This window comes from Aquarana catesbeiana, linkage group LG06, assembly GCF_042186555.1.
Source record: "Aquarana catesbeiana isolate 2022-GZ linkage group LG06, ASM4218655v1, whole genome shotgun sequence".
NCBI lineage: Eukaryota > Metazoa > Chordata > Amphibia > Anura > Ranidae > Aquarana > Aquarana catesbeiana.
Window position 1 is genome coordinate 20,488,528 of NC_133329.1, and position 17,197 is coordinate 20,505,724.

Sequence of the window (17,197 nt, forward strand, 5' to 3'; positions counted from 1 at the left end):
GCCTTCCAAACGCTGGGCATCCTCCTGGAGCATGTACCCAACACTGTGGTCAAACAGTTCGAGGGAATCCTCATGAGGACATGGTGGAGCTAGGGAAGGAGTCACTGATGACATTGAGCTGAGGGAAGAGGCCGCTGCTTTGCCAGACAAAGCACCCTGGGCATGGGTGAGAGAGGATGAGGAGGATGAGGACGGCTTGGTCATCCACTCGACCAAGTCTTCCGCATGTTGCGGCTCAACACGGCCAGCTGCCGAAAAAAAGGCCAAGCGTGTCCCATGGCCACGTGCTGATGAGGATGCACCGTCTCCACGACCAGCACTAGACACAGAGCCTGCTTGCCCTCTCTTATTGGCTTGTGACTGTCTGCCTCTCCTTCTTGGCCTTCCAGACATACTAATGGCCTGTAGCTGCACTAAGCTGGGATAGAACACCTGTAATTTTCTTCAGGTAGCTTTATATACTGTAACCAGACAAGCCTGCCTGTCAGTAGGAAGATAACAGGAACGGATCTAGCTGAACACTGTGAGCAGGACGCACTGTACTAAATGTAAATAGTCTAGCTGCCTGACCGTGGTACTAATAGGATCAAATAGAACACCTGTAATTTTCTTCAGGTAGCTTTATATACTGTAACCAGACAAGCCTGCCTGTCAGTAGGAAGATAACAGGAACGGATCTAGCTGAACACTGTGAGCAGGACGCACTGCACTAAATGTAAATAGTCTAGCTGCCTGACCGTGGTACTAATAGGATCAAATAGAACACCTGTAATTTTCTTCAGGTAGCTTTATATACTGTAACCAGACAAGCCTGCCTGTCAGTAGGAAGATAACAGGAATGGATCTAGCTGAACACTGTGAGCAGGACGCACTGCACTAAATGTAAATAGTCTAGCTGCCTGACCGTGGTACTAATAGGATCAAATAGAACACCTGTAATTTTCTTCAGGTAGCTTTATATACTGTAACCAGACAAGCCTGCCTGTCAGTAGGAAGATAACAGGAACGGATCTAGCTGAACACTGTGAGCAGGACGCACTGCACTAAATGTAAATAGTCTAGAAGATAACAGGAACGGATCTAGCTGAACACTGTGAGCAGGACGCACTGCACTAAATGTAAATAGTCTAGAAGATAACAGGAACGGATCTAGCTGAACACTGTGAGCAGGACGCACTGCACTAAATCTAAATAGTCTAGAAGATAACAGGAATGGATCTAGCTGAACACTGTGAGCAGGACGCACTGCACTAAATGTAAATAACAGGAACGGATCTAGCTGAACACTGTGAGCAGGACGCACTGCACTAAATGTAAATAGTCTAGAAGATAACAGGAACGGATCTAGCTGAACACTGTGAGCAGGACGCACTGCACTAAATGTAAATAGCAGGAACGGATCTAGCTGAACACTGTGAGCTGGACGCACTGCACTAAATGTAAATAGCAGGAACGGATCTAGCTGAACACCGTGAGCAGGACGCACTGCACTAAATGTAAATAGCAGGAACGGATCTAGCTGAACACTGTGAGCAGGACGCACTGCACTAAATGTAAATAGCAGGAACGGATCTAGCTGAACACTGTGAGCAGGACGCACTGCACTAAATGTAAATAACAGGAACGGATCTAGCTGAACACTGTGAGCAGGACGCACTGCACTAAATGTAAATAGTCTAGAAGATAACAGGAACGGATCTAGCTGAACACTGTGAGCAGGACGCACTGCACTAAATGTAAATAGTCTAGATAGAAGATAACAGGAACGGATCTAGCTAAACTGAATACAGTGTATATATATATATGCAACACCTGGGATGCATATATATACACAATACACTGTAAGTGCAGCTAACTGACTGACTGTTCTGCCTAATCTATCTAACTCAAATCAAATGACACTGTCTCTCTCTCTCTCTATCTCTCAGCACACCGGAACACACACTACACAGGGCCACCGTGCAGGCGGCCTTATATAGTGTGGGGTGTGTACTAAATCCCCTGAGCCATAATTGGCCAAAGCCACCCTGGCTTTGGCCAATTACAGCTCTCTCTACTGACGGCGCTGTGATTGGCCAAGCATGCGGGTCATAGTGCATGCTTGGCCAATCATCAGCCAGCAATGCACTGCGATGCCGCAGTGAATTATGGGCCGTGACGCGCCACACGAATTTGGCGCGAACGGCCCATATCGTTCGCAATTCGACGGACGGTCGAACAGCCGATGTTCGAGTCGAACATGGGTTCGACTCGAACACGAAGCTCATCCCTACTGTTGAGTAATAATGGGATCTGTTAGTAGAGAGTAATTTATATGCCATTTATGGGGAGTAGGGGCTAGGACTATGTGTGAGGTGGTGAGAAAAGTAATGTGATGGTCGGACCAGGGGCAGGAATGGATGTCAGCATTAGCAGAGTTAGCTAAAAGGATTGGGGTCCCAAACATATAGTCTAATCTTGCATAGATTTCATGTGGATGTGAATAAAAAGTACACTATAAGCCCTGGAAAGGCGCATGCGTGGCAGCTCGTAAGATGGCTGCTGGCTATTAGAGCTCCGCTCTACCACGGCCCAGTAACCACCACCGGAGCCTTCTAAGCAGTCCCCCAAGCACCTAACCAGGACACATAAGCAGGGGGGACCCCCCGGATCCCACAGCTGAAAACGGCGCACGTCAGGAGGAACCTCACAAGCCAGATGACCGCGGCAGCCATCCTGGTCAGCTATGCCAAGATGGCGGTGGCTCCACGAGGCCCTCAAAGCATAGGGGAAGCAGAGGACTCCATCGCGGACCAAGACTCACTGCCACCACAATCACCAGGTACAGACTTTCCACCCCTGCCCCTGGCCACTTCTCCCTCATCCACAGAGTCCTTGCTGGGCAGACTGGTTTCCGGCCTCCCCACCACACCTATGATGGACCCGCACACAGGCCTGTTACTGTCTGTGACAGAAGCAAACTCTGTCACACCTACACCCTCTGATTTCCCCTCCATGATGGATGCTTTCTCTTAGCTTCTTTCCAAGAGCTTGGCCCTGAATGCAGCCCAAATTACCTCATCCATCCATGCTGATCTACAGCAGCTTGGGCTGAGAATGGACACAATTGAAAAGAAGGCTGACCAAGCAGTGTCACATATTAATCAAAACTCAGCAAGGATACAAGACATGCAGGATCAGCTTGAAACAGCTTTTGCAAAGATCAACGACCTCGAAAACAGATCGAGACATTATAACTTTCGCATCTGCGGGCTCCCCGAATCTGAAAAGGATGTACATGTATCTGTGAAAACCCTGCTGAGGAACCTTATACCAGACATCACAGAGCACTGCCTGGAACTTGACAGAGCTCACAGAGCCCTGCAACCCCCTCGATCGGATGGTCTCCCAAGAGACATAATTGTAAAACCCCATTTCTACTCCGTTAAGGAGGAGGTGATGAGGAAGTCCAGGGGCTCAGATAACCTCAAATTGCTTGGACACAGGATCCAGATTTTTGCAGCTCTATCACCATACACGGTACAAAAAAGACGCTCTCTCAAACCGTTACTCCAACTGATTAAAAAGAGATCACATATCCTACAGAAATAAAAGTTACGGCTTCTCCTCATTCGCAGAGGGAGAACGTCTGCTGCTTCAACTGGGCTTGATTACACAGGATCCATCCCCTTGCCAGACCGGCAGGAGCTCCACTTCATCTACAAAGAGGCCCTCACCAGCGAGCCCGCTGCAACCTACCTGGCTGAAACAAATCTCCAAACACCCTAAAGAAAATCTCCCTCCATGATGTGCTGGCCCCTCCAAGGATAAGGGCCCTGATCCGGAACTCCCGGTCCTCAGGGACCTTTCTGGGTTCTCTAATTATCTCTCCCTCCATGATCCTCCCATAACAGAACTGACACCTTTACTACACTGCCTTAACCGTACTCCAGTTCCCTGATGCATCAGGACAGGCAGCAGCCATTCCTATGAGTTTACAGGGCTGCAACAGGGGCAGGGGGGTAAGGGGGGGTAATCCTGGATCACTACTAGAAGAATGATAACTTCACTAGGATACCATCACTGGTCTGAATGAATGAATGAATGATTTGTAAACCGCTGCAAATGCGAACTGAATCGCCTCAAGTCGCTAACGCGTTTTGTGCTGTCATCTTCTTAGAAGAGGAAGGTCTTGAGTTTTTTCCTGAAGGCCAGATGGTTTCCTTCCATGCGGATGTGAGTTGGAAGAGTGTTCCATTGCCGAGGTCCCTGGACTGCGATTCCTCGCTCTCCCCTTGCTTTGTAGCGGTATTTTGGAATGAGGAGGATGTTTTGGTTAGATGATCGCAGATTGCGATTGGGTGTGTAGTGTTTTATTTTCTCTCTGAGGTATTGAGGGGCATTACCTTGTATGCATTTGTGGGTACTGTTAGCCAAAGTAGGCTCCTCAGGGATGGGGAGATGGACTCCCAGGGTTTTTTTCCTGTTAGCAGTTTTGCCGCCGCGTTTTGGATGGCCTGTAGGCACGCAAGCTGATATTGGGGTAATCCTATGTAGAGCGAGTTTGCGTAGTCGAGTCAGGAATTGATGATTGTTCCAACTACTGCTGCTTTGTCCTCTTCTGGGATGAAGGGGATGAGTCTGCGTAGCAGGCGGAGGAGATGGTGAGATCTGTTAACTACTGATCCTATTTGTGCATTCATTGTCATTTCTGAGTCAAGGATAACTCCAAGACTCTTGGCTTTGGTGCTCGGAGAGATGGTCTGTCCTAAGATGGTGGGAGGTGTCCACGGAGTCTTGTTTTTGGCATTTTGGTTAGCGTGTAGGAGAAGAAGTTCTGTTTTTGACCCGTTGAGTTTGAGGGAACTAACGGTCATCCAGTCATCTATCAAAGTGAGGCATTTCTCTAAATGCTGATGGTGGTCTTTTTGTCAGGTGATGCGAAAGTAGATTTGGGTGTCGTCAGCATATGAGTGGAAGCAAAGGTCTGATTTTTTGATGATTTTGAGGAGTGGGCGGATGTAGATGTTGAATAGCACTGGCGACAAGGGTGAACCCTGAGGGACTCCACAGGAGATTGTTCGGGTTTCAGAGGAGAATGCTCCTAATTTCACTGTCTGAGAGCGATTCTCTAAGAAGGATGCAAACCATTTTAGACTAGAATCTGTGGCTCCTGCTACTTCTGTGAGGCGGACAAGTAGAGTATTGTGGTCCACTGTATCAAAGGCTGCACTGAGGTCTAACAGTACCAGGAGGCATGATTCTCCGTCATCTGCTGCTTCGAAGGCATCATTTCATATTTTTAGAAGTGCGGTTTCTGTGCCATGGCCATGGCGGAAGCCTGATTGTAGAGTGTTCAGAAGTTGATGTGTGTCCAGGTGGCGTTGTAGCTGTTGTACTACCGCTTTCTCCATAATCTTGGAGATGGTGTTAAGGCTTGTTATCGGTCTGTGGTAGTTAGGGTCCTTAGGGTCGAGATTGGGTTTCTTTAGCAGGGGTTTGACAATGCCTTGCTTGAGGGTGGTTGGCACAATCTCTTCTTTGAACGACTGATTTATGAGGTGTGTTATAGTGGGAGCCAGGATGTCGGAGCATTCTTTAAGGAGTTTCGTGGGAATGATGTCATTTGGTGATGTGCTGTCTCGAAGGCTTCTCAAAATGTCTTTAGTCGTGTCAGTGGTGATTTGGGTCAGGAAGAAGTCCGGCGGTTGTGGGATGTTCATGTTGATATCCTCTTTTTTGCTTTGGTTGGGTAAGGTTGGTTGTTTTTTTTCTGTTGAATTGATTTCCGAATGTTGTCGATTTTGTCAATGAAGAAATTTGATAACTCATTGCAGAATTCTTGGGTATCGTTTGCTGGGGGCTCTAAGCAGGTGGAGTTCATTGACTGGGCGGCTATTTTGAAAAGTTCCCGCGGCCGGTTTAAGGCTGTTGAGATGGTGTTCGAGAAATGTTCTTTTTTGTCTTTGAAGATTGCTATGTAGTATTTCACAGTGAGTACTTTGTAGTTTGTATGGTTTTCCTTGGTAGGATGTCTTCTTCACGCTCTTTCAGCTCTTCTACGTTCTTGCTTGAGTAGGGTGAGAGTGCCATTAAACCATCTCGAGTTTTTTCTGCGGATGAGTGTTCTGCGTTTTGGCGCTACTGAGTCTGCTGTTTGTAGTAATGCCTTGTTTAGGGAGTTGAGTGTTTGTTCTGTTGAGAGGTTTAAGTTTAGCGATTATATTTTGTTTGATAATGTGGTTTTGAAGATTTCAGAGTGCAGTTTCTTCTGAGATCTGTTCCAGTGTGTTGTTGTTGCATGTTTCTGTTTTTGGAGGGTGGTGTTAGTGGTGATTTTAAATTTGATGGCATGGTGGTCTGTCCATGGTAGTGGTGTGTTGTCGAATGTGTTGATGTCCATATTCTGTTTGAAGATGAGGTCTAGAGTGTGTCCTGAGCCATGCGTGGGAGTATTTATCAGTTATTGAAAACCTAGTTCTTCCAGTTAGTTGATGCAGGCGGTCGCAATAGGGTCTTGGGTAGAGTTTGCCCAGAGGTTGAAGTCCCCAAGTACCAGAAGGTTTTTGGTTTTCAAGGTGTGCATTGAAATGAATTCAGTGAGTGGTGTAAGGAGATTGGTCTTTGGTCCTGGTGGCCTGTAGCATAGTAATATGTGAATGGTGTCTTGGGGAGTTGTTTGAAGATGCAGGGGGGAGTATCTCCATTAAAGGCACTGAGTTCTGTGAAGTTGGTTTGGTGAAGGCAAGGTGCGATTTGAAGATCACTGATAGGCCTCCTCCTTTTTTCCTATTCTATGCTCTGTTAGGATGCTGGTCTGGTCTTATCCCCTTAGATGGTCTTTTAGCACGTGTCCCTTGTGGGTAACCTTTAACCTTTATGGCACCCGAATGCTTAAAGTTTACTGTATAAGCTTGCCCCCTTCATACAGTCTTTACTACACAGCTGATATGGTTTGCTGTCTTGGCGGTGCAGTGGAAACTCTCATCACACAGCGGGAGAATATACAGTATCTTAGACCATAGATCTCTCAACGTATTGTGTCTGCCTGCCCCCCTGGGCCCCTATGTGGGAGTGGGACATGGTAGGAGACTCTCGGTTAGTTATTTGTTTTTAAGTTGATATCCTAGTTGGGATGTTCTGTTCTTGGGACTTATTAGACTGCTTTATTGTCTTCAGTTATCTTGAACTATAGGTGGCGGGGCACCTCCAGTGGGAACCAGGAGCACTGATAGTGCCTTTGGTTTCTTGCCCGGCTGTCCTACTGTAAGGGCACTGGTCCTCTCAGGTTTAGGGGTAAGGCATGGCCAGCCCATCCTGCCCCGGGGTTTGGGGGGGTCTGGGGACCCCCGTGTTATTACCTTTTTGTTATTGTTACATGCAGGAATGTATAATGGATCAGGTCTCTGTAACTTCCTTGTTTTCTCTTCTATTCTCTCTCACCCCTCTCCTCTCCTTCTCTCCCACTACTCATCTGAGTGCTCCCTGGCTCCCCGTTCGCCTCTGGCCTCTCCTCCCAGGTCTCGTGTCTAGGGCAAGCTCACCTCTCGGGACCCTCAGGGTTCTCTCCTCTCATCGGCTAGGTAAGACTTGTGACATAAGCATAGCTTCACACCTCCCATATCATGCCTGACCCTTATAACGTCTCTCCCACCCTCAAAATTATATCACATAATACCCAGGGACTTAACTCCCCTCCAAACGGAGAAAGCTATTCCAACTTTACCAGTCCATGCACGCAGATATTCTCTTTCTTCAAGAGACTCACTTCCCCATATCCTATCAAACCACATTTCTCCATTGGCACTTCCCTCCGCGACCAACAAAACAAAAGGTGTAGCCATTTGCTTTTCTAAACATATTAATTTCTCCCAACCAGAGACTGTTGTAGACCCTCGGGGACATTACATTCTAGTCTCTGGGAACATTGATGATGAATTATACAACTTTGTCTCCTAATACTTCCCCATCAAGGGTCATAAAATTTTTTTTGACTCTTTGCTACACAAGCTTCAACCACTCCTTAAAGGTACAATTTTTTTTGGTGGGGACTCTAACACAACTTTTGATTTCTCCCTGGATAAATCTGGAACCGGGATATCAAAACCCAAGCGCCCATCCAGACAAAGCGTTAGAATAGCGAAACTACTACATGATGCGGGATTGATAGACGTCTGAAGGGAAAGTAACCCTCATTCTAAAGACTACACGCATTTCTCGTACCCCATAACTCCTATGCCAGGATAGACCACATCTTCACACACGCCACTGTGATTCCTTTACTTGTGAGATCCAGGATTGTAGATACCCCCCTATCGGACCACTCAATGGTCACTCTGACCACCCAAAGATCCTTGGGTCATAGGGACCCCCCTCGCTGGCGCCTGCAGGAATTCATTCTTAGTGATCCAATACAGTCTATCATCATAGAGGAGTCCATTAAGGAGTACTTCAGCATCAATACTATGACTGACGTATCCCTGGCGACAGTATGGGCTGCACATAAATCGGTGATCAGGGGAAAACTAATTCAATTAACAGCCAAACTTATAGCAGAACACAAAGCAAACACGATTAAACTAACTGCAGATTTCCAATCCCTTGCGAAAGCACACAAACTAAACCCCACTCCGGAATCCCTAGCTAAATTAGACAAGGCCTGGGCCCTTCTCAACCTGACCTTAATGACAGCTGCTGAAAAGTACCTCAGGTGGACAGGAGCGAAATTTTATTCTCAGAAGGATAGGATGGGATCGAAACTAGCGGTCAAACTTAGTCCCAAGCCTCGCCCCCTGGCATTCCCGAAAATTAGGCTACCCAGAATCCTTCCAAGATTATGGAAGCCTTTCTTCAGTTCTATTCTAAACTCTACAAACCAAAACCCCTCCATCAAGTCAGTCACAGAGTGGTTTCCTTGACTCCCTCCCTATGCCTTCTCTGTCTAAGGACCATAGGGAATTACTTGAAAGCGCATTCACCCTAATGGAGGTCCTGGATACAATCAAATCTTTAAAAGTTGGTTCCTCCCCTGGACCGGATGGGTTTTCCACCGGGTACTATAAAAAATTTGGTCCCACCCTGGCCCCACATCTAACAAAGTTTTTCAACTTTCTTAGGGAAGGTTCCCCTTTGGGGGCAGATTTAAATGCAGCCTATATTTCGCTGATTTCCAAACCGGGGAAGGACACAAGCGAGGTTGGGAATTACCGGCCTATATCTTTGATTAACAACAATTTTAAGATTATGACTAAGATACTAGCAAATAGGATAGCAAGTTTTATCCCCTCATATATTCATAGAGATCAGGTGGGTTTTATTCCTGGAAGACAAAGTCCTGATCAGATTAGATGGTCCATAGACATCATCTCACTTCTTAAATCGCAATGGGACGGCGGCCCCCCTCAAAAGGGTTTCCTATTATCGATTGACCTACACAAGGCCTTCAATTCAATAGACTGGGCATACCTGTCTGATATCCTACGGAGATGGGGTTTTTTCCCATACTTTCTAAACCTAATACACTCAATGTACTCCAATCCATCAGCCCAAGTGCGCCTGATGGGCAGATACTCGGCCTCGTTCCCTATAGGACTGGGTACCAGACAGGGATGCCCACTCTCCCCTCTTCATTTCGCAATGGCTATAGAAACTCTGCAGATCATAGTAAAAAAAAAAAAAACGCAATGGGCGGGGTCCTGATGACCAGTATCGTTAGTCAAATCAGGTAACAGGTTACCGGCTCACCTAATAAGGTGGTGTTCCTTGTCAGAACAGGAGAAGTAGTCAAAATAAAAGGAGATTGGGGATAGGACCCAAGGTGTCCTTACCTTCAGTGAAGGAAAAGGAACAAACTGCGGTTTAACCTGATATAACTTTATTAGAACAATTAGTAGAAAAACATTTTAATCATTGAAAGGAAAGCATAAACAATAGGAGATTGCATAAGGTAAAAACTGGCAACGTTGTCAGTTTTTACCTTATGCAATCTCCTATTGTTTATGCTTTCCTTTCAATGATTAAAATGTTTTTCTACTAATTGTTCTAATAAAGTTATATCAGGTTAAACCGCAGTTTGTTCCTTTTCCTTCACTGAAGGTAAGGACACCTTGGGTCCTATCCCCAATCTCCTTTTATTTTGACTATAGAAACTCTGGCCATAGCAATCAGAGCAAATCCCGATATTAAAGGGGTGACATGCGGGGACCAGGAGCACAAATGTACACTTTACGCAGAAGACCTTATACTGTATATAACTTCCCCCCTAATATCCACTCCAGGCATATACAGAGTGCTGAGCTCATTCAGCAAAATCTCAGGTTTGAAGGTCAACATGAATAAATCAACTGCTTTAAATATCATGGTTCCTCCTGACCTACTATCACAGCTTACTAGCAACTTTTTCCCGGGGCCCCACGGCTATTCCCTACCTAGGAATCAACCTAACCCCGGATATAAATAACCTCTTTAAAGCTAATTATCACCCCATGATTATCAAATGTAGGGGAGAGCTGGAAAAGTGGTCTAGATGTGGTCTGTCCTGGCTGGACAGGGTACACGCAGTGAAGATGACTCTCCTCCCCCGTCTCTTATCTTTGTTCCACTCTTTACCAATCCCACTTACGAAGAGTTTCCTCAGTAACTTTCAGTCAGAGATAATACGCTTTGTCTGGAGCAACAAGGGTTATAGGTGCCTGTCCAGAATACTACTTTGCCTAAAGTCCCAGGGTGGAATGGGCTTGCCGGATCTCTGGGGATACTACCAGGCGGCTCGATTGTCACAAATTTCAATGATCTTCTCCAAGGGCCCAAAGCCTGAATGGCTCTCCATAGAAAGGAGGGCAACCCCCCTCAACACCATTGATTTTCTTCTGTGGTGCGATCCCAAACATAGACAAGCCATAATGGCTCCTACCCTATCTCACTCTATTTCATTAAGCACTAAACTATTCACACACACCTCCCTGACCTCTCCCCTGAGACCATTGTCTCATATCTTTCATAATGATAACTTCCCCCCGGGATTAAATATTCAGGCGTCCAGATGGTGGACAGACAAAGGTCTCTACCGGATAGGACACTTCCTTACCCCAGCGGGCCCTCTTACCTTGTCCTACTGTAAGCGTAAATTAGACATGCCTGATTTACACAAATCTCCCATTTCTTAAATTCCATCTGGATTACCAAACCGGAACCTCCCTCAATAACCCGCTACGAGCATTAGTGCTCCAATATTTCGGATCAGAAAGGAGGTATTTCCTTGATACATACGGCACTCCTGACGAATCTGGACAAGCCGTCCTACGCTAAGACCTGGGCGGAGGACACGGGCAGAACGTGGACAACAACAGACTGGTTCCAAACTTGGATACACTCCTACAGAGGTATTTGTAACATTTCCCTTATAGAAGCCAGTCTAAAGGTTCTGACCAGGTGGTATTATGTTCCCTTCAGATTGGCATTGATTTACCCTGGGACATCCCCACTATGCTTTAGAGGTTGTGAACTTGAGGGTACAATGCTTCATATTTTGGTGGACCTGCCCCCCGCATTAGAACCTTTTGCCAGAAAATCTTCTGTACAATTAGTAATCTAACAAATGAATCAGTCGCTCCCAACCCCCACATAGCCTTGCTTAACTACATCATCCCTAATTTATCTAAACACCTACAGGCACTCTCCTTCTGTATTTTGTTGGGAACAAAAACCACTATAGCAAAGGCCTGGAAGAGACCCACAGTTTCCTTTCAGTGTTGTAGGAGGAAAGTATCATGGATCATGTCTCAGGAGCAAATAGTGGCGAAGCTGAATGACAAAATTGGGAGGTTTAGTGCTACCTGGGAACCTTGGGCCACGTTCTGTAACATAACGCTCCTCCCAGGATTGAAATCTGGAAATGGAATTGCTCCTGCTCCCCTTTGAATAACATTCTGTTCTTCTCTGCTTTTCTCCTTCCATTTCACACATTTCCTCTTTCTCTTTCCTGGGACTACCTAGCCCCTTCCACTCCTCTAGTGCATTATGACCTGTAGTTGCCCCTGCGGGGAAATCTTTAGAGATTGATGACCGGACTGTCAGCGGGATCTCGTTCTCTCCATTATGGAATTTTCACACTGTCATCTTGGTAGTAATTTAGAAATGGAGGGCTCCATATCCATAGAGACCCTGGAAGTGGCAGTGGATCCGGAGGGGACCCTATGCACACCTACAGGAAGGTCCCACAGGGGTGGTGTGTATGGGACCTCTCGTGCCGTCCAGCAACCATCTCCCGGAGACAAAGTTCCACGTTTAATGTTGCTCCCTCAATGATAGGTTCCCCCTGACAGTCCTGATCAGATGGTACAAGCTCACTGAACTTAGCTTATCTTTATTTTTCTTGAGCTCTCCTCTAGAATTCTGCTATGTTACTTTATTTGTAATACTGTACTCATGATGCCATTGTTTTGACTTTTGATTGCCTGTACAGTCCTTAGTCACGCATGATTGTTTATACACTGTTCATCTTTTAAACTAAATAAAAACATATTGAATTAAAAAAAAAGTATAAGCCCTGATGCCCACATTATGGGCTCTCCAAGTATCTATTAATTGAAGGTTGTTTAAGAGATTTAGGAAATGCCTTTGATAGTACAACTCTGCTTCTATCAAGTACTGAATTTGCTGCCAAATTAAAATCTCCCCCTATTATTAGGTGTGGGGGATTATATCAAAAAAGTTTTTAAAAAATGTAGATGGTGTGTCATTTGGAGTATAAATTGAGGCCATAGTGATTTGATGGCCTTTGAGGGAACCTTTCAGTATCAGGAATCGACTATTTGGGTCCTTGTATATGTTAAGATAGCATAACATGAGATAACATAAGATAAGTTTCTATAAAACAAAAATAAATGTGCATGATGTATATCATATTTCCAGAAAGAAAAAATATAAACTCATATAACAGGCAATGTGATATACCAACTGGCGCCCTTTTAGACGTGTGGTCCATCTGTTTTCTCTGAACTGTCCTTTAAACTTGCAAACTTTCAAAACTTTTAAAACTTTTCTTTGAACTTGTTGAATAAAGTAGAATCCTTTATTCCAGGGATATGCAATTTGCGAACCTCCAGCTTTTGCAGAACTACAAGTCCCATGAGGCATAGCAAGACTCTGACAGCCACAAGCATGACACCCAGAGGCATGATGGGACTTGTAGTTTTGCAACAGCTGGAGGTCCGCTAATTGCATATCCCTGCTTTATTCCTTATCTTCCTTTAATTCTCATCTCTTTCTTAATGTCATGCTGGTGAAGGGGGGAAAACCATGTTTGTCATAGGATTGAGACATCTTCTTCTTTAGACATCCATATTCCTGAATGATTGTCGCCATCTTCTTTGATCACGTCGTGTGGCTGGAGTACCCCAAATAGGAGATGAACGAGGTGTGGTAGGCGGTCTTGATACTTCATCTGAATCCAGAAGTTCCAACCAGAAGATCTTTACCTTCCGCTACATTAAAGACTGTGTAGATAGTCCCTATATGACAGAAGTTATTTCCTTCATTTTGCGTCTCCTTTCCAGGGTAGCTTGGCAAATGCCAGGAAATATTTGGATTTTTATGCCATCCAATTCAATGTTGTGCATGTTTCTGGTGGCTCTTAATATGTTTTATACTGTGCATGAAGGATTTCATCACTAAAGAATGTCACGTGGAGGTTTGTCTGGAGGTGGTTTGGGACGCAGGGCCCTATGGATTCTGTCACTGGCAAAAGAATATGGAAGTGACCCAGGAAGAAGATCATGGAACAATTTAGAAACTGCAGGCATCAGATCAGAAACTGATTCTGGGATTCCATGAATCCTGAGGTTGTTCCTACGGTTACGATTATCTAAATCTTCTACCTGAGACAATAAGTATGAGTAGGGATGAGCCGAACACTCTCCGGTTCGATTCACAGCAGAACATGCAAACAGGCAAAAAATTTGTGCGACCACCGTTAAAGTCTATGGGACACGAACATGAAAAATCAAAAGTGCTAATTTTAAAAGGCTTATATGCAAGTTATTGCCATAAAAAGTGTTTGGGGACCTGGGTACTGACCCAGGGGACATGTATCAATGCAAACAAAATTTTTTAAAAATATCTGTTATTTCAGGAGCAGCGATTTTAATAATGCTTAAAGTGAAGCAATAAAAATGATCGTGCCTGGGGGGTCTCCTTAGTCTGCCTGTAAAGTAGCGCATCTTTCCCATGCTCAAAAAGTACCACAGCAAAATTACATTTCTAAAGGGAAAAAAATACCATTTAAAATTGCTTGCAGCTGTAATGTATTGCCGGATTCCGGCAATATAGATAAAAATCATTGAAAAAAATTACCACTTTGAGTCTGGTATATAGTAAGATAAACCCCGTACCAAAATGTAAAAAAAAAAATCACGTGGGGCCCCCCAAATCTATACCAGGCCCTTCAGGTTTGGTATGGATATTAAGGGGAACCCCGGGCCGAAATAAAAAAAATGGAGAGGGGGTCCCCCCAAAATCCATACCATATCCAAGCTCGCAACCTGGCAGGCTGCAGGAAAGGGGGGGTATGGGAGAACGCCTCCCCGTCCTGAACAGTACCAGGCCTCATGCCCTCCCCATTTTAAAGGGGACACCCTTGCCCAGTGGTTGTGGGGGTCTGCGGGTGGGGGGCTTATCGGAATCTGGAAGCCCCTTTAACAAGTGGGCCCCCAGATCCCACCCCCCCATGTGAATGGGTATTGGGTACATTGTATTCATTCACCAAAAAAAGTGTTAAAAAAGTAAAAATGACAGGAGAAAGTGTCCCGCAGTCCATCTTCAATCACAGTGTCAACAAATGGAAAAAAAAAACGGAAAAACTCTACCTAGATGGGAGGCATCCCCAAAACTGCAACCTTTTCGTGTACGGGGGTGAGATCTGGGGATCCCCGTGTTAAAGGGGGCTTCCAGATTGCGATAAGCCCCTCACCCGCAGATCCCAACAACCAAGGGTTGTGGGGAAGAGGACCTTGTCCCCATAAACAAGGTATTTTGGGGGACCCCAAAGCACCCTCCCAATGTTGGGGGCATGTGGCCTGGTACGGTTCAGGAGGGGGGCACTCTATTGTCCACCCCCGTTTTCCTGCAGCCTGCCAGGGTGCGTGCTGGGATAAGGGTCTGGTATGGATTTTGGGGGGACCCCACACCGTTTTCTTTTTTAAATTTTGGTGTGGAGTTCCCCTTAAAATCTATACCAGACTCAAAGGGCCTGGTATGTACTGGGGGGGACCCATTCCATTTTTTTCTTAATTCTGTCATAGGGTTCCCCTTAACCACATCAATACACTATATTATATATTTGACACTGCACTATATACCCTGCGCTGTATTATATATACACTACACTGACTGCACTATATACTCTGAACTGCAGTATATATACTATACAGACTGCACTATATACTCTGCTGAAAAATTGGGCCTTAGGTGTTTGTGGTACCAGAACACTGTAACCCCTCACAGTTACACTACACTGATTGCACTATATACTCTGAACTGCAGTATATATACTATACGGACTGCACTATATACTCTGCTGAAAAATTGGGCCTTAGGTGTTTGTGGTACCAGAACACTGTAACCCCTCACAGTTACTCTTGTTGGGCACAGGAATGGGCCCTTCTGTGAAATATTATTTAAAAAATTGTAATTACATGCCCCTGTTAAAAAGGGGCAGAAAGATTGGGCCTTGGGTGGTGGTGGTGCCACAACACTGTAACCCCTCACAGTTACTCTTGTTGGGCGCTGTGCGCTGTATTATATATACACTACACTGACTGCATTATATACTCTGAACTGCAGTATATATACTATACAGACTGCACTATATACTCTGCTTAAAAATTGGGCCTTGGGTATTGGTGGTACCAGAACACTGTAACCCCTCACAGTTACTCTTGTTGGGCACAGGAACGGGCCCTGCTGTTAAATATTTTATAAAAATTTGTAATTACTTGCCCCTGTTCAACTAGGGCAGAAAAATTGGGCCATGGGTGGTGCCCTAAACCAAAAATATTGTTGGAAGCTAGCATCATCAAGATTCAAGAGGAATAGGATAGGCAGTCTTCAAGGGATCCCAGAGCCATAGCAAATTCAATCAGTTACATCAGCATCAGGTGCTTGATAGCTGCTGATCCAGGGCTGATTCATTTTTATAAATGTGAGCCTATCAACGGAGTCTGTGGACAGGCGCACTCTTTGATCTGTTACAAACCCTCCAGCAGCACTGAATGTGCATTCAGAAAGACTGGCTGATGGATTTACCCTGACTGGATACATACCTGGCATTTGGAGTCTTCCTATTCAAAGGTATTTAAAGTGGAGTTCTGAAAAAAATTAAAAGTCAGCAGCTACAAATACTGCAGCTGCTGACTTTTAATAATCAGACACTTACCTGTCCCAGGGTCCAGCGATGTGGCCCTGCTCATCTACCCTTCCTCTCCGCGGTGCCGGCATTGTCATTGTGGGCAAACACTGCGCATGCACGAGCCATGCGGCGCACTGTGACTGGCCGGGCAATCATCTGGAACCTGTGACGTGTCCCAGATGATTGCCGAGAGGGAGGGGGGAGAGGTGAACTTACTTCCGGTGCCGCGGTGTCCGGGGAGGAAGTGGGAGCTGGAACTCTCTAAAAAGAGGGTTTCCGGTCTCCCCTCAAAAAAATGACATGCCAAATTTGGCATGTCAGGGGGTCACCTTCCCTTAAAGCGGACATTCAATTTTTGGGTAGAACTCCGCTTTAACACACATACTTGACCATTTCCACGGTGGTGGAAGCACTGAATATTGAGAACGTGGGAACACTTATGGAATAATTGGATTGTGAATTGATTGTTCGTTTCTGAACTTTGTTTTTCTTTCAAATATTTTTATTGGGTTTTACATTTAAATACATTTGATAACAGTAGAAATCATATACATACATTTCTACACGTAAGACCATATAGATTACTAACATTAAGGTTATGTACTAGCGTGTGTACAGATGACATTTAAGAAAATATAACCTGTCATGAATTAATTATAGTTCTGTATCCTCGAGTGGTGGTTGTTTGCATTTCCCTCTCACCCCTAATGGGATCATACTGTGATAGGCCGATTAGGCTAGTTCCTGGGTCAAGGTTTTGTATTGACCTGTGATTTCGCTGATTAAAGAGGCTACATTTTATCAAAATGGTGT

General features: G+C 45.2%; 1 pseudogene; it reads left to right on the plus strand.

Moving 5' to 3' along the window:
* The window catches only part of LOC141147875 (kinesin-like protein KIF13A pseudogene), a 44,021-nt pseudogene that overhangs the window by 21,612 nt on the left and 5,212 nt on the right, over positions 1-17,197 (plus strand).